Here is a 24,084-nt window from a genome sequence, read left to right as displayed (position 1 = left end):
CAGACGTCCCATTTTGCATTACCTGTGGTCTTGATCAATCCCCAACAACCATCTCAGATGCAAGCATTAAGAGCGTACATAGACAGTGGAGCCGTTGGGAATTACATCGACCAGGATCTTGCGGCAAAGACGGGGCTTCCGTTACGCCCCAAAATCAACCACTGACACTGTTACCACTGTCGACAACACGGAAATAGCTTCTGGTCCAGTATCCCGATGCACTGCAGTTTAACCCTTCTGTGCCAGGATGGACACCAAGAATCTATCGTTTTCGACCTCATTAAGGCACCACAGTTCCGGTTGATTTTGGGAATGCCATGGTTGGTAGCTCACAATCCTCGAATCGATTGGCGATCAAAAGAATTGGCCTTTCTCGAAACTTGCGCCCACACATGTTATCGCCAAGAGAAACAACCAATAGACACCAGAACCTCCACGCTTGCCACTGTGGCAATCGGCACCCTCCCAAGTGAATACCAGGATTTTCAAGATGTCTTTCAGAAAGAACAGGCTAATACCCTGCCACAGCATAGACCATACGATTGCCAAATCGATCTGATAACCAGCGCACAAATCCCTTGTGGGCGAATTTACGCACTCACGGAACCAGAAAACCAGCACCTGAAGGCCTATCTTGACCAATACCTGGCCAACGGGTTCATCCGTCCCTCGGAGTCTCCAGCAGCCAGTCCTCTATTCTTCGTACCGAAAAAGGAGGGGGACTTGAGAACGTGCATCGACTATCGCGCACTGAACTAGATTACCGTAAAAAACCGCTACCCCCTGCCACTGATCCCTGAATTGCTTGATCAAGTCAAAGATGCCCAAATCTACACAAAACTTGACCTGAGGGGGGCATATCACTTTGTTCGCGTAAAACAGGGGGACGAATGGAAAACTGCTTTTCGCACCAAACACGGCTAGTGCGAATTTCAAGTAATGCCCTTTGGCCTTTGCAACGCGTCTGCTGCATTTCAATACTTCATGAACAATGTCCTACGGGAATTGATTGATGTCTGCTTTCTAGTGTACATCGACGATATCCTAGTGTATTCCGCATCAAAGCAGGACCACGTTAAACACATCCGATCCGTATTGGAGAAACTCCGTCAACACCAGCTCTTCGCCAAGCTCGAAAAGTGCTCATTCCACGTCTCTGAGGTGGAATTCCTAGGCTTTATTCTCAGCCCAAATGAAATCCGAATGGATGTACACAAGGTAGCTGCTTTCCTGAACTGGCCAACCCCAACTTCATTCACGGGGGTTCAAAGTATGCTGGGTTTTGCAAACTTCTACCGCCAGTTCATCCCAGGATTTTCACAGATCGTGCATCCCATCACATCATTACTAAGGAAAAGCAATAAAAAGTTCCAGTGGGCAACAGAAGCCGAGGAGGCTTTCCAGGAACTCAAAGCAAGATTCACATCTGCCCCAATCTTACGCCACCCTCGCCCAGATCTCCCATACCTGGTGGAAACGGACACCTCGAGCATGGCTATGGGAGCCGACCTCTCACAAAAGAACCCCGAAATGGGACTGTTACACCCTGTTGCCTTCTGGTCGCGTAAATTCACACCCCCTGAACTCAATTACGCTATTACCGACAAAGAACTCTTAGCCATTAAGTCAGTCTTTAAGGCATGGCGGCACTACCTCTTGGGCGCCAGACACACAATCACTGTAATAACTGACCTACGGAACCTCCAGTACCTAAAAACGGCAAAGGCCCAATCCTCACGACAACTACGTTTGGCTCTTTTCTTTGCTGAATATGACTACGTGATTACATTTCGACCAGGGGTGAAAAACGGGAAGGCCGATGTCCTTTCCCGTATGGGGGTGGAAGAGCAGGGGTATCAGACCCCTGATCCAATAGCAATCATCCCGAGTGACAAGCTCCTAGGAATCACAGCAACCATAACCCAGAAAGAAACACGTGAAGAAATCCAAAACCTGATGAGTCCGGAACAATTACAAGCGTGGGGTGCGCAAGAACATTACATGATAAAAGATCAGTTGCCCTACTTCAGGAATCGTTTATTCTTACCAAACCAAGAACTACGAGAACAAGTTATGTCCGGTTATCATGATTCCTTGATCGAGGGCCACCCTGGAATCGCTAAAACCCTAGCCAAGGTAAAACGAAATTATTGGTGGCCCACGTGGTGTAAAGACATTATCCAATTCATCCTATCTTGTGGAGTGTGTGCTCAAAACAAGTCATCCAAGCAGAAACCGGCTGGGCCATTACCACCATTGGAAATCCCCCCAGCACCCTGGCACACGTTGTCCCTTGATTTTATTACTGACTTACCACCCAGTCAAGGGTTTAATACTATTCTTGTGGTCGTGGACCTATTTTCAAAAATGGCACATTTCATTCCTCTTAAGGGGCTCCCAAATGCTTCCACTCTGGCAAAGGTATTTCTTGAAGGCATCGTACGGCTCCATGGGTTCCCTTCAGTTTTGATCTCAGACCGAGGTACGCAGTTCGTATCTAACTTCTGGAGAAAATGCTGCTCTATGGCCCAGATTGACATCCGGCTATCCACCAGTCACCATCCCCAAACGGATGGTCAAACTGAGAGGACAAATCAGACGCTCGAACAGTATCTGCGTTGCATGCTACACCAAGCTGAAGGAAGCTGGTTCGACCTATTATGGATTGCTGAATATGCCTATAATAATTCCCTAGACACCAGCACTGGGCAGACACCCTTTTATACCATGTATGGCAGGCACCCACGTACTTCTGAGTTGGACGTTCCTACAACCCTGGAAATGCCAGCAGTCAAAACCTTGCACACAACCATTTCTCAAACCTTTAAAAGGGCAGCAGAAACAACTAATTCAAGCTAAGAATCGTCAAAAGAAGTTTGCTGATCAACACCGAGCAAAGGCCCCCAACTACCAAGTGGGAGACAAAGTCTGGCTGGCATCTAAACACGTGTCCATTAAAGGAACCCAAACTTTCCGTCCAAGATACCTGGGTCCATTCACCGTCACCTCCGTGATAAATCCTGTGGCGGTCAGACTGGCTTTACCGTCAAACATGCAGATTCATCCTGTGTTCCACGTGTCTCTCCTTAAAACTATTCAACCTGGGACCCGGGTAGCAACGCCACCGCAGCCAGTAGTAGTCGCCGGGGAGCCAGAATTCAAAGTCAAGGACATCCTAGATTCAAAGTACGTCAGATCCAAATTATACTACTTAGTAGACTGGAAGGGGTATGGTCCACAAGACAGGACATGGGAGCCTTGTGAGTATATCCATGCACCTCGCTTGCTTAGACGATTTCATCAAAACCATCCACCCAAACCAGGACCAGAAAAAAGAACCACTTTGAGGGGGGCATTGGGGGGAGTGCTGTCATGATTCCTGCCCCTCATGTTCCCAGCCCTCCAAGATGTCAGGCTGGAGCCAGGCCACGATCACCTACATGGCCCTCAAGGGCCTCTCCATCCCTCCAAAGACCCACTTGGAGTCAGACTTGGCGCCTGTGGCACCAGACTCACTCACTCCCATAGGATAACATTGGGGATTGGGCTTGTAATGCATTGATGGGGACAAGATGGATGCCCCCACATATTTTGGTTCCAGAACTGCATCTGCAGTCTAGTCTTTTGGGTGTGGTTCAGCCCAGAGACACAAGGGATATTCAGAGACTATTTAAACCACACCCAGGCTGAGAAGCATGCTTTGCGTTTTCTGCACCTGCAGCGTGACACTCACCGAGTTCGGATCGGTCTCCAATGGGCCTGCATCTTTCTTCTGCGCTCAGCTCCTGCAAGAACAAGAACACCGTTTGGAACAGCCTTACCTTGCAGCCCTTCTGCCCTTCATTCAATGTTCCTTCTGTTCTGCGGGCATCTTCGGCAGTGTCATTCCCATCCCGGCACACCGCTTCCTAAGGAAGAGGAAAAGAATAGAAAAAGGCATTAGTAAGCATTCTACAGATCTTCGCTTATTTTTTTCAAATACTGTACGAGCTTCAAACGCTTACCTGAATCCCAGCCGCTCTGGGGGAACTTTGTCTCCTTCTGGGGGAACTTCTCATCCATCCGCGAAGGAGGAAAAAACACTCCAGGTTAGCGCGGAAACATCTAGAGGCGCCACGTATCGCGCTTACTCACCGCATTTGTTCCTCATAACCGGCATCCATGCTGAAAACGTCGCGCCACCTAAAAGACACAGAAAAAGAACTCAGTTCAATACAAATACGAAAAGGGTGCATCGCGCATCGCGCATCGCTCATCACGCTCTCGCTCACCTTCAGCGCCACTCATCTCAGCAGCACTGGGCCATCCCCGGACGCCGGCCATCATCTAAAGAAGGAAAGGAACAAAGTCAGAGAACTGTTCAAAGCCTCATTATACTTACCAGTCGGACTCTTGCCAGGTATGCCATTCCAGTAACTCATTCGGGGTTATGTCACATTGGATCACGTTTCTAAGCTCAGTTTGTGTTAAAACTGTGTTGAGGCCTAAAAGCTTGTCCTCAGGTATAATGGCCACTGGATCTGGAGTTGCATATTCTTTTTCATCAATGCCCATGCAAGATAGTGCATCAGCTTTCCCGTTTCTTACGCCTGGTCGATAAGTGATTACGTAGTCATACTCGGCGAAGAAAAGGGCCCATTGTAATTGGCGCGAGGATTGTGCTTTTGCTGTTTTTAAATATTGTAAATTCCGATGGTCTGTAATTACAGTGACTGTATGCCTGGCCCCCAAGAGATAATGTCGCCATGCCTTGAAGGCAGATTTTATAGCAAGCAGTTCCTTATCGGTGATACCATAATTGAGTTCAGGCGGTGTGAATTTTCGCGACCAGAAGGACACAGGGTGCAATTTGCCAGTTTCAGGGTCTTTCTGAGAAAGAACCGCCCCCATAGCCATGCTGGAAGCATCTGTTTCCACGATATAAGGTAGATCCGGACGAGGGTGTCTTAAAATTGGGGCTGTGGTGAACCTTTCCTTTAGTTCTTGGAAGGCTTTTCGACGTCCACATGAATTTTTTATTGTTTTTTCGCAGAAGTAACGTGATCGGATGCACAATCTGAGAGAAGTCTGGAATTAATCGACGGTAGAAGTTTGCAAAGCCCAGCATGCTCTGGACTCCTTTTAACGAGGGCGGAGAGGGCCATTTAAGAATGCCATCCACCTTGTGTGCATCCATTTGAATGCCTTTCGGAGTAAGAACGAAACCAAGAAATTCTACTTCGGTTACGTGGAAAAAACATTTTTCAAGTTTTGCGTATAGTCGATGTTGGCGGAGTTTGGCAAGGACAGCACGGACGTGCTTGACATGGTCTTGTTTTGAGGTTCAATACACTAGGATGTTGTCTATGTAGACCAGGGCGCAAACATCGATCAACTCCCTTAGGACGTCGTTCATAAAATATTGGAATGCCGCCGGGGCATTGCGAAGCCCGAAAGGCATCACCTGGTACTCAAACAACCCATATTTAGTACGAAAGGGCATTTTCCATTCATCTCCTTTTTTAACTCAGACCAGGTGGTACGCTCCTCTGAGGTCTAACTTAGTATAAATCTGGGCTTCTTTGACTTGTTCCAGCATCTCGGGAATAAGGGGCAGAGGGTAACGGTTTTTCACAGTGATCTGGTTCAGGGCGCGATAGTCAATACAGGTTCTCAAGTCCCCTTCCTTTTTTGGTACGTAGAATAGGGGACTGGCTGCCGGTGATTTGGATGGGTGAATGAACCCATTTGCCAAGTACTGGTCCAGATTGGATTTTAGATGCTGGTTTTCTGGTTCTGTGAGCGCATAGATTCTGCCACAAGGAATCTGTGCACCATGTATGAGGTCAATCTGGCAGTCATATGACCTATGCAGTGGTAGTGTATTAGCTTGTTTCTTGTGGAACACATCCTGGAAATCTTGGTATTCTTCAGGGAGAGTCGTGGTTGCGCCAAGCGTAGATATACCAATTCTAGGACTTGTAGGAACCTTGAAACTGGACTTGTTTTCTTGGAAGTAACAGGTGGAAGCGCAATCACGAGGAAAAGTCAATTTTCTTGCACGTCAATCTATCTGAGGTTTATGAGCAACTAACCATGACATCCCAAATATTAGCTGAAACTGAGGCGCCTTGATGAGATCAAAGGAAATTGATTCCCGGTGTCCATCCTGGCACAGCAGGGTTGTTCCTGCAGTACATTGGGTTACTGGTCCGGAAGCAATTTCAGTCCCATCCACTGTGGTTACATTTTCTGTGTTCGGCTTAAAATTTAAGGGAAGCCCCATCCGTGCGGCCAGGTCTCGATCAATATAATTCCCAACTGCTCTGCCGTCTACGTAAGCTTCAACGGAGTGCATCCTTGAAGGTTGTTGGTGATTGATTAGGATCACTGGTATTGCAAAATGTGGGGTCGGTGGTTCATTCTTCTCACTCGACAAACTGACCTCTACTTTTGTCGAGCTAGGCAGTTTTCCGACTCCTTACTCTTATCCTTTTCTGTAGCTACCACAATTCGCTTGGGGGGTTTTATTGGACAGTTTTTTAGGAAATGCCCCAATTGTCGGCAGTACAAACATAACTGCTGTCGCCTTCTCTTATCTCTTTCAATTTTTGTTAATGGTGGTCGTATTCCTCCAATTTGCATTGGCTCTGTGGTATTCTCTGACGTGCGCGGAGTAGCATCCTTGGTTCGTAGATACACAGCCCGTGTGTCTGATCTGGACCGATCTGCTTTCCTATCTTGTAGTCGATGATCTAGTTGCACCACCAGATTGATAAATTCACTACATTCTCTACCTGAGCCAAGACGTCCTTTAATTCCCCTCAAAGGTCTTGGTGAAACAATTTGGTTCTCTTGTCTTCAAGCCACCTGGTTTCGGCCACTAACCTATTGAAGGTTGCTATGTATGTTAGTAAGTCCTGATTCCCCTGCCGGAGTGACAAGAGTTTGTTGTCTACAGCTTGTTCATGGGTGTGTCGAGCAAAGAGCTTTTCTATTTCTCTTTGGAAGCCCCCAAAGTCACGTAGTAACGGATCATCATAGCTCACAAGCGGCACTGACCAATCTGTTGCAATACCGCTCAGATATGACAAAATAAATGCTACTTGTGCCTGATTGTTAGGGAATGCACCCGGTCTGCAGAGGAAGTGAAGGCGACATTGATTCATAAATGCAGCATACTTCTTTGGATCACCTGAAAACCTTTCTAGTGGTGCTAACGGTGTTGTTCCGGGTAAGGAAGACGATGTGGTTACCTGTGCCGGTGGATTTGTCCCGGGTAATGGAGCTTTTCCGGCCTGTGATTGCAGTAATTGCCTACTGATTTCTTCGGTGCAATCCTTGGTGACGACAAGGTCCCTTCGCCAGGTATTAGTCTCTTGCCTAGCCGAATGCACTTCGGCACGTAATTGTTCCAATAACATAGCCAGTTGGTCCATTTCTGAAGTCTCCATGGCGCCCAGGTGGATAATGTTATGAGGCTTTGCGTTCTGTTACGCTCACCTGGTATCCACGGGGACGCCCTTATGCCCTGGTTGCCGGATTCACCCTGGACGTTCCCAATTTTGGACGATGCCTTCTGTGGCGGTCGGGCCTGCAAACACAGGAGGACTGGGCTTAGGAACAGACTTCGCTTCCTCCCACCAGCCCCCTGGACTCGACCTGATGGCCCACTCCTCACCTTGTTATGATGTCTGGCGTGCTCTCCGTCCTGCCTTCTGTGCAGGGGCACGTAGTCTTCTACAGGTTGAAGCGACCGAGTTAACTTCACTGGTGCTAACACATTCAAGTGTCTTTAAGGAGGAAAGTCTGGTTATAGCAGTCTTTAAATGTCCTTGCTTTCCTTTCTTGCTAATATTGTCTTTTCTTGTTTGTTTCACCTTAGGAACACGGAGGTTCGGTGGGTGCGCTACTTGGATCAGGCTTCTGCCAGGATGATGGACGCAGGAGCGGATGATGGATGGTAGGTTAAGCGCGAAGTGCGGCCCGGTTATGTCTTTTCTTGCTAACCTGTATTCTTTATTCCTTTTCAGGTCACGATGGTCTTTCTGGGCGTGTGAAGATTTCCGGAGCGGGACCAGTCAAGAAATGCCCAGCCAGGTGAGGATTTTGTGATTACTGCCGTGAATGCCGTGAGTAACCTGTTTAACGTTGTCCTTCTTTCTCTCTCCCTCCAGGTGCTTCGTTCCGGTTCGAGCCTGGTGTCCTGATGATGCTGCCAACTGGATGGAAGACTGCGAGCAGCAGGAAACGACGGATGGAAAGTTGCAGGTAAGCAGAGACTGCTAATGATCTTCTTTTGTCTCCTCTGCAGGTCCGCTATTCAAGGATCGCCGGGTGCTGGTCTCTGAACACGATGAGTGTCACGCTGCTGGCTGCAGAATAACGCGAAGCAGGTTCTGTAGCTTGGGTGCGGTTTATATAGCCTCTGTAAAGTAGTCCAGGTAAAGTAGTCCAGGTTACCACACCATAAAACACTGCACCGCACAGTCTGATTCCTAGGAACTAGACTGTATGGGTGCCTCCATGTTGGCTGCAGGCCTTCACAGGAAAAGTAGTCCCTTCAAGGTAAAGTCCCAATCTGAACATGAGCCTGGCGCCAAAGGCGCCAGGACTGACTCCAGGAGAGTCTATGATGATAATGCAAGGCCCTTGGGGCCCCAAATGCACCCTGAGTCTTAACTCTACCTGGCATGTGACCATGCCAGTGGGGTTCTGGGTCACGGGTCGTGACAGAAATAGCGGAAAGGCGCCAGGGTGACGAAGCAAAGTTGGTGGAGAAAAAATTGGCAAATGTGGCAATTCAGGTACAGGTGGACGGAACAGAGAGTACCCAGCAAGTTGTGAGTGCTACTATTGCAGCGCTCTTGGCGGAAGGAATACAAGGACAGTGGGGCGGGATCAATAGTACATTTTGACTTGTGTTTACATACGGGGAAGGGAGTGGGGTATCCAAATGTCATGTAGCCAATAATGTCCAGAGGGTCCTATCAGGTAACTATGCAAAATGTGGTGCAGATTGGTGCAACAGTGTGCAATTGTATAAAGAACAAAGCTTTGCCACAAATCCCGGCACAAACAAACACATTTTCACTTTTATATATATATATATAGATAGTGTGAAGGCATCATGAAGCAAGACACAGACAACAGATTCAAAGTCCAAACAAAAGATCTTCATTAACTTAAATGTCAGGATGGTGCAAGGCCTAACTTGCCCTATACTAAGGTGGGATTTCTCTACCTAAATAAACGAAGGTTAGTCTGAGTCAGTAAGTTCAACTTAAAAGTCTGTCTGAGTCCAAAATGTATACTTGCCCTCACAACTGAAGCTAAACAATGTGCAGGGATGTCAGCAACCAAAGAAACAGTGTTCAAACTAATGTTCTGAGCGTCTGCCAGCTCTTGGCTTGCTCTTGGCTCCTTTCCCCAAGTTCAAGACAGTTCCACCAAAATGGCCTTGGGGTTCCCTTCCCCAAGTTCAATGCAGCTCCTCAAAATGGTCTTGGGGTTCCCTTCCCCAAGTTCAACACAGTACCACACAAAATGGTCTCTGGGTTCCATTCCCCATGTTCAACGCAGTTTCACAGAATGAGCTGAGGGTTCCCTTCCCCATGTTCAAAACAGTTTCACAGAAAAGGCCTTGGGGTTCCCTTCCAGAAGTAGGCAGCTCTTCTGACTTCAAATTCACAATCAAATCAAGTTGCTCAGTTTGCCTTTTCTTTCTGTCACTTGAACAATCTTGGGCCGACCAGCCTCAGCCTCTTGATGTCCCTTGGTTTACTCCAAGTAAGGGTTCCTTGGTCTAGGCGCAGTTGTCGGACCACACAGTCTGCCTATCACAGGCCGTACAACCGATAACCCTTGGCACTTTACAACAGCTCATTCTTTCTGATAGGACTTCCTTGACAATACAGTTTTCCTTTCTGCGTCTTTGTCATAAGTTCACATATGCTTCTGGTTCACTTTAACAGCTTCTTGCCTTTACCAACATGTGAGTCTCACACTCTTTCCTTCGTGGTATTTCTCCTGGTTATCACCTTGTTTTCACACTATCCAAATGTGTTTTGCTTTTCACTTGTTTCACTTTCTTCACAAATGCTGTCTCTTTAAATTCATTTTGTTTGCAAATGCACGTCACTTTCTGTTTCATTTGTGTGATATTCTCATATCTTTTCCAAATGTTTTCCTCACTTCAGTATTAAAAACTCATTACGTGCTTGGCAACTTGTTCAGTATTCAATAGTTCACGTTTGGTGTTCAGACCGATTTGTCATATACTTTTAATTAACCCGGCATCCACCATTACCTACACCATGACCCTGGAGTGCCGTTCCTCTGGGTGTTCTGGTTTCGATCTTGGATTCTCAATTTCTCCTCTCTCACTCCCAAGGAGCCCTGGCGAGCACCGCTCGCTTCCTCCAGAGATTCCCGCAGCGGTTAGCAGTGTTGGGGAAGTCTCTGTGTTCCCCACTCCCAACAGGGAGCACACGGCATAGGGCTCTGCACAGCTTCTCACCCGCTTGTGGCCCGCTCTGGCCTCAGCATCTTTCTGGGTTCTCTGCAGTAGTCAGCATCCTTTTCACCAGCCCATAGTCTGCCTGCTCCACCTCGGATTGCTGCGCTCTTCTGCCCAGCTGAATCTCGCCTCTGATCCTGCTCCTTTCCTTTTCTCCTCTGCTGATTTCCCTGCAAACTTTTAACAGGTTGCAGGTGTGAGTTCTTAGTTCCAATTTCCTGACAATAGTTATTCGGACATGCATGACCCTCACAACAGTCCTTAGGTCTCTTCCTCGTCTCCAGTACCAGAGTGGTGAAATCCTAAGTTAGTATGTACTACCTTTAGCTGCCTCTTTCTCGTCCCAGTACTATGGTGATATGAATATGGGAAATGAGGGGAAGTGATTGGCAACAGCCTATAAAGGCAGGGGGAGGGTTAGGGTGTATACTGACAAGTTCTAGATTTTATTTGAGGGGTTAAATGTAGGTCTAGTCTGTCCACATAAGGATGGGTTCCCCTTCTTTTTTTCTTCCTTCTCCTCCGATTGGAATGATCAAACCGGGGTCAATTTTCCTAGGGGAAAAGGGAGGGAGGTTGACAATACCCTGTGAAGGCTTCAGGGACTGATGGTGCATCGTGAAAGGGAAACAGGGAATACAGCGTCTTGCCTGCGGATATCCTCTCCCGAATCCCCAGGGACCCTCCATCCAGGTGACCCTCCCTCGCATCTCCACCCCAGGATCAGGATCTAAAAGCAATGGCCTTTCCCTGGCCACATGAGAAGAGGATCCAAGGGGAGTAGAAATGAGGATAACCTCAGGTTTCTCAGAATAGATATTTAAGGACTCTGCCTGACAGCAACCCCTGTAAGTAAATAAACACAGTTTCTTAATCTTCAGTATACATGAATTCAAAATAGAACCAAGGAAACTCAAGAACTATATTACACCACGTCTTTCCCGTGTCCACATTTTGCTTAAGCATCATGTAATTAATATGCTTTACTATTCCTCCTTCCTACATATAATTTCAATCTCTGTGGCTAGATTGTACTTATTTCCAGCACATTAGAGGGAAACATGGTTCCAGCCTGAAGGATGTTTTTAATCTTAGGGGGAGATGTACCTTCTGGTGAGTAAAGGTAACCAGCCGCACACAGACCTCTGTGGGAAGATAAAGCAAACTGGCATGAGCAAGCATGGGGGAAGGACTTTGCCATCTCTGGATCACTGTGGTGATCTATAACAAACAGGCCCTGGGAAAGGTGCTAAGGGATATAGGCTTCACATTGGTCCTTCTTCTTGCCTCCATTATTCCTTTCGCTTAGCTCTGGAATGGTCTGAGTCACTAAGCTGTGAGCCTAGCCAGGCCAGCGTTTAGCTTCCTAAAGTCATTAGTCACCTGCCACCCTGAGCGTCAAAGCCCCTCCAGATGCTCTGACAAGCCTAAACCTCTGACAGACCGTCTCTCAAGCGACTTTCCAAAATGGGACTGACATATGTATTTCATGTGCAGAGGTGGAAGCATAGCATGCCAAGTCGTGCCCACTGTACTCCATAAATCGGAAACTCATTGAATAAAGGAATGGTATGATGTGTCTGCTATGTCTCCAGAAGAACCTCAGAACTCCAACCAACTTCTCCCTGGCTCTTTTTTCTCTCTTTAATAAAACCTCTTATTACCAGTGGTCTCCCCTGGGCCATGCCATCAGACTCAGCCTATGGGTTGATTTTACAACTTCCTTTCTAAGGTTGCCCCAGTGCTCGTCAGGCTCTTACCAGGGCATGAGGTCAAAAAATAAATGGCAGAAAACACATGGGTCACAGTTTGCTATTGCCCTGCAAGCAGTCCGAATCCTCCTTTTTGTGTTGCAGACTCCTGCAGTAGATAACGTTCATTAAAAATATATACAGATGGTACATTAACAACACAGGAGGGAGGGACGCACACTGGTTTCCTGCTAAATACACCCCTTTAATGGTCTCCTTCAAACGTTTTCAGTGCTCATCACATCATCAGGGAGGCAGTCTCTACTTGCACCTTACAGTCAGTCTGGATTTGTTTTACCGTAACGGAAAAAAAGCGGCAGAAAAAACTGTAGCGGTTTTGGCCGGAAATACGGTTTAGTGGTTACGGTAAAGCTACCCAAATCAAATACTGTACGCTCTCCCACCCACCCCTCCCTTACTTACCTTGCAGCGGCGTACTTCGCTGTGTGCCACCGTCTCGCTGTGTCTCTGCAAAGCCTGTTCCCATTCACTTCCGTGATCGGGAACCGGCGCCGCAGGGACCTTTTCTTTTTTACTTTACGGTTATGGCTGCGGGGGGCTACCGAATGGGGGATTTGGTAGAAATTTGGCATCAGAGAAGCAGTCTCTACTTGCAGCTTACAGTCAGCGCAGGTGTTCTCAATTGGTCTCAATGTTGCAGCAAGAACTTTTGGTAGCTGCAGTTTCAGGTTGCAGGGACCCCACTCAGTCCCACAAATTATCCCACAATATGGGGGAGCAGGGATTGATGGCCCACTGTGTGGCTATCCAAAGCCGCACATATGTAATCCTGATACAGTACCCACTAGGAGTCTGCAGCTTCCTCCCTCCATAGATGGTACATTACAAACATAGTGACCTCCGTAATGGTGGTCTAAATTCACACGTTTATTTCACCTGGCAACAGAACATTATGATGGCTTGCTGTCAGCGAGATAGGTTTTTTAAAATCCTGTCTCGACTTCACATACACATCTATGGGCTTACTGCTCCTGTCAACCTAGCTCAAAGATTCCATAGCTCAAAGATTCCATAGCTATCCTTCATTAAAAACCCTCAGATCTCCAAACACCATTCTCATTTGTGTTGCCCTGGCCAGATGCTGAACTTGGGGGCGCTGTTGCATCTCTGTTTGGGGCCACAGGCAGTGACTAGACCCTGTTGGTTCGCTATGCACCAACGTTGCGTAGATTTCCTTATCCGTGCTCACTCACTCACTCTCTGGATGATAATGGGCCTCATTACGACCCAGGCGGTAAGTTACCGCCTGGGCCGTGACTTTACCACCATGGCGTAAACTACGTTTACGCCATGGTGGTTGGCGGACTTACCGCCCCATTCTGACCTTGGCGGGGCGGTAAGTCCCCAATCCCCATTTACCCTTCCCCATTCCCATTTTTGCCCCATAGGGCATAATGGGAGTGGGGAAGGCGTTAATTACGCCACCGTAAATTACGGTGGCGTAATTAACTCCATGGTCCCTTAGCGCCATGGATTTTAACACCTGCTAAAAGCAGGTGTTAAATCCGCCATGGCGCTAAGGGACCTCGTACTCAGGCGGTAAGGGTCGGCGCTGTTTACGCTGCCGTAAACCCCTTACCGCCTGGGTCGTAATGTGAGGAGTTATTACAACTTTTTAAATAAAAGGTGCAACATCCCACTTCTTTATATTTCTTATTTTAGTTCAAACACGTGTATTCCAGTTGAACTGTGTGTTCTAATTATGTTTTCACTCGCCAATCATGACCTGAGCGTAGTCAAGTGGCAATGATTAAATGGTTAACTTATTTAAAGTCTGTAAGAAATTTGCCTTTTAAAAAATGGTGCAGATCAGTAAGATGCTTGTTTCCTACACTGGCCGATTGTACATTGTTCCTCCCTATACAAATTAGTAAGAATACATCCTAGTTGTTGTCTAAGGGATTAGCACACTTCCACCTTGATTAAACTCTTTGTAATAGTTTGCATTTGAAGGCCAACCGCATTTTGGCACAGAATAGTCCATGAATTAGAAATCTGGTGAGAAACATTCCTTGGCATGAACTCTCCACTTTTTATTAAAATACCACATGTAAGTAAGATGTTATGGAGGTTACAATTACCACGAGATCCTGTGGGGTTTGAAGAGCTGGCGGGGTCTAGAAAAAAAAACAGAGAGATTATGAGGTCATGTGCATTGGTGAAGAACCAAATCATTAACATTAATCTGTATCAATTTACAATTCAGTGCTGTGTAGATTGTCAACGTATGTTTGGGACAACACGCACAATCTACTTACTTCTAATCTTAGTTATATATTATATTCTATATTATAGCTATCTTCACTAAACTCATGAATACCAAATAGCTCTGCATAAGCTTTGCGTCTCTGAACACTTTCTTAAGATAAAGATACACCTCTTACATATAAAAGGTGCCATCTCACTTTGCCATTCTCTTTGTATGTCTGTCTAGAGAGAGCTTTAACTCTACAAGAGCTAAGTAGATGGTCCATGGGGTTCCTCAGTTATTCTATTATGTAGAAGCAGTGCATCATTGTGAAGAACAAGTTACTTACCAACTGTAATGTTCTTTCGATTGGATGCTCCTCCCGCGTATTCCTCATCTTAGATATACGCATATTCCAGCTTTGCTGCTTCAGAAAATGTTTCACCAGAGGGCGCTGTACTTGAGGCAGTGGTGTTGAATGTCCCTCGAGGGCCGCCGTCTAACATCAATGTCATCCGTAGTATAAAGGGCTCGAGCCGCGCCCGTTAGCTTCAGTTCTCTTTTTACTAAGTGATTTGCAGCATCGGTTGACCAGGTTTTTATTTTCCTTTGGCTCTGAAGGATTTTGGAGTGCAACTGGCATAAACTGCACGGCGGGGTAGGCTGGGAGGATCGATCAGGAATACTTGGGAGGAACATCCAATCGAAAGAATGTTACAGTTGGTAAGTAACTTGTTCTTCGAATGGATTGTGTCCTCCCACGTATTCCCCATCTTAGATATTATCAATCTGGATAGCGTTTGTTTTGATACCGCTAGACCCAATTTGTGCCCTGTGTAACCGACAAAAAGTTTGTCGGAATTTAGCAAATCTGGAGATATAGAAACTGAGAACCCTTTTTGGGTCCAGTCTGTGTAATCCTTCTTCCTTACGTGTATGCGGAGGAGGGTAGAACGAAGGTTAAGTAATTTTCTGTGACAGGTGGAAGTCAGAGACTATTTTTGGTAAGAAAGACCGTTGGACTCTGTCCTTATGGAAAATGGTGTGAGGAGGCTTACAAGAGAGCACCTGCAACTCACTCACCATGCGGGCTGATGTAATTGGCACTAGCAGAATTGTTTTTTAAAGTAAGAAGCCTTAACGGGCAAGAATGTAATGGTTCAAAAGGTATACATGTGAGAAACTTTAGGACTAAATTTAGATCCCAGACGGGTAGCTGAAAAGTTGTTGGAAGATACACATTTGTCAGCCCTTTTAGGAATTGAATAACCAAGGAATTTTAAAATAGGATACCTTTCTGGGGAGTGCTTGAAAATAGATAGCGCACCATTGGCCGAGTGTAATAGGAAAGAGAGTACCATAGGAGTATTACATAGGAATGGACCCACATTCTTGTCCCTGCACAAGTTACTAAACTTGTTCCACTGACACCGGTACAAGGACTTTGTTGCTGGTCTTCTGGCCGAAAGCAAAATCTCCTTACGTCGTCCGGGAGGTCCCAATCCTTATATCTCAGCCTCTCAGAAACCAAGCGTGTAGGCTGAGTGTTATGACCTCTGGATGGAGAACCCTATCTTCCTCTTGCGAGAGGAGATCCTCTCTTTGTGGACGACGTATTGGAGGGCAGATGGACATGTCTAGAAGGTCCGGGTACCACGTTCTCCTGTCCCAATCTGGGGCAATTAGGATCATGGTTTCCTGAACTTTCTCAACCTCCTGATTAATTGAGGAATCACGGGGACTGGAGGAAACGTGTACAGCAGTGGAAATTCCCAGTCCACCACACACACGTCTCATAGAGCTCCTCTTGGGGGAATTTCCCTTCAGCAGTACTGATTGCACTTCCGGTTGACCCTGGTTGCAAAAAGATCCACTAGTGGGACACTGTGCTCTGCCTGCTCAGAGCGTCCGCTGCCGTGTTCTGCTCTCTGTCTAGGTGAACTGCCGACAGAGAGATTCCTTGTTGTATTGCCCAGAACCAGAGCTGCATTGTTTCTCTGCACAGTGGTAGTGATCCTACGCCTCCTCTCTTGGTGAGGTAGTACATGGCCACTGTATTGGCCGTCATTATCAGGACATTATTTCCCCATACAAAGGGCAGAAAGGCTTTCAGAGCTAGTCTGATTGCCCTCAGCTCCAAAAGGTTGATGTGCAGTTTGGTCTCCGATGGAGACCAACGACCGCTGATTGTAAGTTCGTTGGTGTGGGCTCCCCACCCTGTGAGTGAGGCGTCCGTCACTACTATTATCTCCAGCCATGGTTGCCAAAAAGATTCTCCTTTGAAGATATTGTCCTTGCAAGCCCACCATAGTAGATCTTGAGCCACTCTGGCCTGAACCTGCAAAAGATCTGATATATTCCCTGAAAATTGGGACCATTGAGTTCTGAGGGCCCATTGAAGGGATCTCATCTTCAATCTGGCCTCTGGCACCTGAAAAATGCAGGATGCCATGAAACCGAGAAACTTGAGGAAAACGAAGGCCGGTAGATGCTAGGCATTCTGGAACTTTCTTACCATCTGCAAAATGTGGTGAGCTCTCCCCTCGGGAGGCGATGCTTTGCCCGAGGACCTATCCAGTATTTCTCTGATGAATTGGAGCTTTTGGAGTGGTATCATTTGTGACTTCTTGACATTGAGGGAAAAGCCCAGTCTGTGTAACATGTGGCAGGTCATGGTCAGATATTCTTGGGCTCGTTGGGGTGAACTTGCTGTGTGGGAGTGAGGGGTCGTTTGGGCCCCCCTCACACATTCAGCACGAAGTAACCCACTTGCTCGCACATAAGCGAGGGACGCCTCCATTGCCCGTATGCTAACATTAGCATAAGTGGGGCTATAGCTGATACACTTGGATTCCATTTTTGTGCACCCTGGACTCCATCTTTGGATTAGGGCTCACCGCAATAACACGAAAAGGCTTCTCTCCCCTCTGCAGTGCCGCGCACAGCGCGCTCATGGCCCCCACCTTTTCTCCCCTGTCTGAAAGCTTCACAGATCCCTTTCTCACGGATGCGCTAGGGATATTTGAAACAAATAAACTAATTTATCATCTCACTCTTCCTCTGTGATCACTGTCCTGTGTGTGAACCAGCTCGAACCATGACTTGTAGCCCATCCATCTCCACAAACCCACCCGTGCCCTCTTACCCCTGCTGGTGGAAAATGACTGCCAATATAATCTTGTGCCCCTCCTAAGGTATTCTCTTGATGTACCAGAAGTGTGACCCTGCTGTGCAGCCCACCCCAGAGTGCCCCCTACCAAAATCAGACCTCTGTCACCGTATATTACACCCTAGAACTAACAAATGTCAGTGTGCCCCCTAACTGCCTTGATGTGTGCAGTCCCGCCCCATGAACAAGGTTATCACGCCAACCAAGCCCCCTAAGCCCGGTACTCCATATAAGTCTCAATTGTGGGATGGTTTAACCCACTTTTTGCTCTGATATGCAGCATCACTGTGTTATGATGGTGCCTGAAATAGCGAAATGGCAGAGCCTTGTGCGTGCCAAAACCACTGAAAATCTCAATTTGCAATGCACAAAAAGAGGGTTGCCCATCTGCCACGCATGTTGTGAGTAGTGGAACAGAGATCTCACCCCTGGAATATGTCACTGGCCTCCACAACAAGTGAAAATGTCGCACAGAAGGAAAAAGCAGTGCTTTGCTAAATGAAGCCCCAAAATCTTGCTTTAAATCCCCTTTTCTCTGTTGCTGAAACTACAGAATGCCGGTACAAAACATCCTCAAACATCCAAAATTCTTGCTGGGTGCTACAATTCACTTAGTTTAAGAAATCATTGTGAACTTGCAAGGTCCTGAAAAGCTGAAAGCATAAAGGGATTTCCACAGCAAAAATTGGCCTGTCTGTGGATGTCAAAAATCTCTGTGCAGCTGAGGACTGCTGAGATGACAGTTTTCAGGAGCCTGCCTGATTAAACTTTAAACATGTATAAAATAAATCAAATGTTTGCAATCTAAGAGGCCTGTTACTGAGAGTAACCTATGTTGTAATTGTTTGATCCCATGGTTTAAAATCTTGAATGAGAATTCTAGCTGCAATTTGAAATCACAAGTTTGTTTTAAGCTAAGGAAAAATGCAACAGAATTAACAATTAAATCAAGCCTGGCTCAAGCTAACCAAACTGCAACAACAGGTTTCCTCACAGAGGCCTTTCCCTCCAGCAGGAAATCACACCAAAGCGATAATTATAGGGTTTGGAAAGAACCTGGTCTACAGAGGCAAAAGGGAACAATGAACAGCTGCTGCTACGGAAATGTGAAGTGTGAGGACAATCGTAAATGGCCTCTGCCAAGAGCAAACAGGGAGGAGATTACTCCTGGACTGCAGGGAGACAGAAAGAGGTGGACCCAAACACCCATATGTGGCTGAACCTTCACAAAGAACACTTTCTTAAAAAATATATAAAAGTAACAGATTGTGAATCTAAATTTTGGCTGCACATTTCAAGAGGCGGCAAAATCGTGTGACATGTTCTGGAAAGAAGTGGAAGAAAATGTGATTTTACACAAAATGTATTGCTGCTAGAAGTATGAAACTTTATACACTTATGCCTATGTTAAACGCGCACACGTGTAGAAATGTGCTTAAAAGTTGGACATTGTGTTCCTGATGAAAAGGGCACACTTCTGTGAAAAGCCGAGACAGGATCCCACAGCTATGGGGTTTTGAGGGATAGCTGCTATATAAAATATGTAATCTGTATATGTGATTGGTATAGAGGTTGCACATGTGTAAATATGGATTGTGCCAAAAGTAGATTTTGTGTTCAAGGGGCTAAGCGTGGATTCTCAGCCTCATAAAATCACACCATAAAGGTGACACACTGTTTCCCCCCTCCTATCAAGGCAGAGAGGAGACTCTGACCCAAGCACCTGCCAAAGGGGCGAGCTTAGTATAAACCAGCCCACACACCCCTTTATCATAGCATAAATAGAGACAGCTCACCAATCAAAATGACACAGATTCACCCACTATCTTGATACTGTCAGAACACCCTGCTGCTGAACTCTCCATCTTCCTTGCTCCAGACTCCAGAAACTTGGCAAAGCAGAAACCCATTGCATAGCTGAACCATTTTCAGCTAGGCCTCAAATTCCAGAACCAGAACCCCACAAACCTAAGGGGAAGCATCAAAATATAGCCGGGCTGCGCTCTACTGCTTGCCTGCTGAAATAATTATCATCAGAACCAAGAATGGTAGATCCAATCCAGTCCTGTGCCGTGCTGTGACCAGAGCCATTGCAGATCAAGTCCAGTCCTGTGCCGTGCTGTGACCAGAACGCCTTGCTGATTGAAGATCCAATCCGATGTGCCAAGGTGTCTGTCCTAGAACCAGATCCAATTCCCTGACCAGAATCTTGACAAGCCCGAATCCTGACGGTTCCGTTTAAAAACATGTCTAGTAAGTTTCTATAGATAGAACTGTGTCAATAGCATATGTACCTTGCTTAGTTAATCCTTATTTTAAACCCATCCTATCTTGTATTCAGAACCTGCATTGTTAGGATTATTTTTGAATTGCTTGAACCCTCTATCCAATCCCTTCTATCTTCCTCCTGTACTAGTATTGCTAAAACTATCCTTGCACTGATCTTTTCTCATCTGAAGAAGGAGAGTCCTTAGCAGGCAGTCATTCTAATCAAGTGGCTGAGTTCCTGTGGGGTATTCGTTTTGTTCATAGTCATCCTCTATTGTAAGAAACCCAGTTGTCATTTAAAAGTGCATTCCTATTTTCCATTCTTGCACCTATCTCGAAAAAACAACCTCCAATAAAATGTCCATAACTTTCTGTTTTCGTGCTAGAAACAAAATTTCAACTTCTGTGTGTAGCTAACATCCACAGCTTTAAATCGCATCCCAAATCCATACGGTTCACCCGTTATCGCGATTATCGCGCAGTGAAAAGTTTTCTGCAAATTTTCTTTTTGGGAAATTCCGACTTCAATTTCAAATTATTTCTTGGTATTAAATCATTGCTAGTGTTTGTGTGCAACTATCTAAAGCGGCTCCCATAAGAATTTATAGCTATTTCAGTCCATTCTAAGGATAACTTTAAAAGCCATTCTGACCGCTTGACAGTCAATTCCGTTTTTCTCTTGTCTTTACTGGGGGAAAGTGGGATTGATATTTTGTTGACTATCCTTGCACTGATCTTTTCGCATCTGAAGAAGGCGAGTCCTTAACAGGGAGTCATTTTGATCAAGTGGCTGTGTACCTGTGGAGTATTCGTTTTGTTCATAGTCATCCTCTAGTGTAAGAAATCCAGTTGTCATTTAAAAGCGCATTCCTGTTTTCCATTCTCGCGCCTATCTCGAAAAAACAACCTCCACTAAAACGTCCATAACTCTCTCCGTTTTTGTGCTAGAAACTAAATTTCTGCTTGTAGCTAACATCCACAGCTTTAAATCACATCTAAAACCGCATCCCAAATCCATACGGTATCGCACAGTGAAAGGTTTGCTGCAAATTTCGGTTTTGGGAAATTCTGCCACATGTAAAACAGCTTTTGATTGCTTCCGACTTGAATTTTAAGATTTCAAATTATTTCTTGGTATTAAATAATTGCTAGTGTTTGTGTGCAACTATCCAAAGCGGCTCCCATAAGAATTTATAGCAATTTCAGCAATTTTGACCATACTAATTGTTTTTGCCCAGTCCATTCTAAGGATAACTTTAAAATCCATTCTGACAGCTTGACAGTCAATTCCGTTTTTCTCTTGTGTTTACTGGCGGAAAGTGGGATTGATATTTTGTTGAATTCTTCAATTCCTGAATACCTGCTCTCTCCTCCTATCTGTTTACATTGCCTATGGGGGGTTGAGGGGTGTGCAGAGAGAACCTTTAACCACAGTGCTATCTGATCTGAACACACACACAAAAGTATTATTTCTGTGCTGAATTGTTCTGCTCACTATTACTCCTAGTGTATTAAAGAGATTATTCAGTGTTACATCACCCATTGGTGATTATTGTATACCCATTAAAACATAGTGTGATTAAATTGTAAATACATAAATATTTTAACTTTGCAAACCAGCCTGATTCCTGGTTCAGTGTGACCGGGGGGGTTCCAGGAGAGGGGCGTGATATGAGTGCTATATCGTTCGGAATAAATAACTTTTAGACAGAAATAAATAAGGATTTCAGTTGTGCACTACATGCTAGGCGTTGACTTGGGTGTGTGCCGGATTGAAATCACTTACAGCTTGGGGGCTTGTCACGAGATCCTGAATTAGACATACCACCTGTGACAGTCTAACTGATGGGGTACATACACCTTGTTGGGCTACCATACTGTGCTACACTGTAAAGTCACTATTCAAAAGAAATACTCAAAGGAGTTGGGTCTGTTTGCAAAGGTAAAAATAACCCTGAGTAAGTCAGAAGGAGATTAATATTTCCGGAATGGCGACCCTAGTGGAAATCAATATGGCAAAAGAACACCTACTGCACAAATTGTTTGTCAGGGGTGAATGGGTAGAGCAGGATGAGAACGTTTGGTTGCAGGAAATCAAACAACAAATCACTGCCATAGAATTAGATACATGGCAGGACCAGGGTATATTACAAAAGGCACATAGTGAATTGTATATGGCCCCAAAAGCAAAAGAAGAGCAATGTAAAATTGCCAATATAGCGGCTTCCCTATACCTCCACATTGGAGTAATACAGGAAAAATATGCCGAAAACTTAGATCTGGCAAAGAGGTAAGTACAATCCCTAGAGAAAACCCCAACTGATCTGGACTCTGCAGAGCAAAGGCTACAAAAGAGCCAAGATTCAGAGAGAGAAACCAGACAGTACCTGACAACATTAAAGGAAGATCTGGATCTCCTGCAGCAAGAGAAGGTAGAGCAAGATACCAAATTACTGGCACTGCAAAAAGAGTGTCAAGAAAGGTTGGACTCTTTAAAACAGAGCTAACAAAAACTGGCGCAACAATTAACGTTTAACAGAGTGTGTACAGAACAGCTCCACGTCTTACAAGACCAGATAGACGAAGTAAAAGAGGAAAATAACAAATTGATTATCAAAGATCTCCACACTCAAACAGATTTTGATGAGGAGCGCCAGAAAGCTGGGGCATTTAGAAAACAAAGGGACGACCTGGCTGCACAGAGGGGTACCCTAATTCAGGAAATGGATGCCTTAGGCCAGGAGGTCAGCCATTTAAAAACCAAGGGGGAAGAAAATCACCTGGCCCTTCACCAGGGACTGGGTGAACTCAAAATGGACTACGAAAAGCTGTTAGGCCACACCAGGAGGGTGGAAGATGCTCTGGCAAAGAATAATCAGGCTAGTGAGGATCAGACTCAGGAGGTGAGTCTCCTGCCGCAAAAATTGGCCCAATACTCCCAAAGCAGGCAGGAAGCACAGAGAGACAATGAGGCTCTCTGTGAAAAAAATAACAGGCTCCATAGACAGATAGCCATGCAGGAACAACTAATCGAGACCAGTAAGGCCTTAATAGAAGAACAAAAGGGGCAGATTCTTGCATGCCATCAGGGAGTAGGGGCTGAGAGAGATGAGGTCTGATGGGAGAGGGAAACACCTGAGCATTACCTCAGGAACCCTGGCACCAGAGACTTTAATCCCTTCAGTTCCATGGACTCTGTCACCCCCATGTCCACTGGCTCACATGAACCATGGGCCACGGGGATGGTAGACTTCAACCCAATGGGAAATATGGGGCTAATAGATCAGCACCTCCCAGAAATGGATGGGCGGGCATCTCTGTACAGGTTCCCAAGTGCTAGGGCCATCTTCTCTGATCAGGGAGACTCCAGTGAGGGGAGAATCAGAGAAATGGATCCTCAGAAACATACCCCACCAAGAGATCAGGCCCACTAAGAGCATACTAAAAACCTCTTCCCAGCTAGAACAGTGGGGGGGTACTCAACCAATCCTGGGAGCAAGGAAGAGTCAGAAGACTCTTCTGAGCGCCACAGGTCCCAAGAGACTAGGCCCCCACATTCTGCCAGCCATTCCCAAGCTCGCAGAATCTGGGAGAGTCTAAAGACCAGACAGCCACCTCGGGTAGCAGTGCCTCTGAGTCAGAGGATGAGTGGACCATGGTGACAAGAACTAAAAAGGCTAACAAAGTTAAGAGGGCTTTACTCAAGGATCCCCTGAAGCAAATAAAGGCTATTAGGAGCGTCATCACGCCCTACCACAAAAATGCCAAATATTCGGTTTGGGAGCACCTTGAATTATTTGAGCAGATGATGGAGACTTTCCATCTGAAGGGCTGCCAAAGCTGTATTCAGTATGTAAAGTGGGCTTTTCTCCTGAGTACTGCAGCTTCTTGGTGGGGCTGGAGGATCAAAACCATTCCAGATGGTCCACCTACAGGGCGGCCATCCTGAAAGTTTTTTCCATTCATAGGAACCCTCAAGAGGCTTGCAAGGCAGCCTACAACTTACAATGTGGGGAAGACCAGGCCCCACAAGAATTTGTTCATGAATTGAATTGAGCCTTTGCGCAGACCACTAGAAGGGTGTGCAGTGACAATAAGGAATTTGTGAACACCTTCTTCATGCTCTCCCGAAATTCATTATGACCCAGGTAGTGAGGGACTTTCATGAGAAAAGATCACTAAACTGGGT

At 46.0% G+C, this 24,084-nt stretch overlaps 1 protein-coding gene across 1 annotated transcript in view; it reads right to left on the bottom strand.

Moving 5' to 3' along the window:
* Positions 1 to 24,084, bottom strand: part of LOC138447678 (adhesion G protein-coupled receptor E3-like) — a 1,605,711-nt gene that overhangs the window by 1,497,797 nt on the left and 83,830 nt on the right. The window contains exon 2 of the mRNA XM_069603942.1: positions 14,352 to 14,387. The gene's annotated coding sequence lies outside the window, so the exon portion shown is untranslated. The remainder of the gene's footprint in view (positions 1 to 14,351; positions 14,388 to 24,084) is intronic.

Source organism: Ambystoma mexicanum, chromosome 3q, assembly GCF_040938575.1.
Source record: "Ambystoma mexicanum isolate Mex_15411 chromosome 3q, UKY_AmexF1_1, whole genome shotgun sequence".
In the NCBI taxonomy this organism is placed as follows: Eukaryota; Metazoa; Chordata; class Amphibia; order Caudata; family Ambystomatidae; genus Ambystoma; species Ambystoma mexicanum.
Note: the sequence above shows the minus strand (reverse complement) of the source record. Positions and strands in the feature narration are given on the sequence as shown.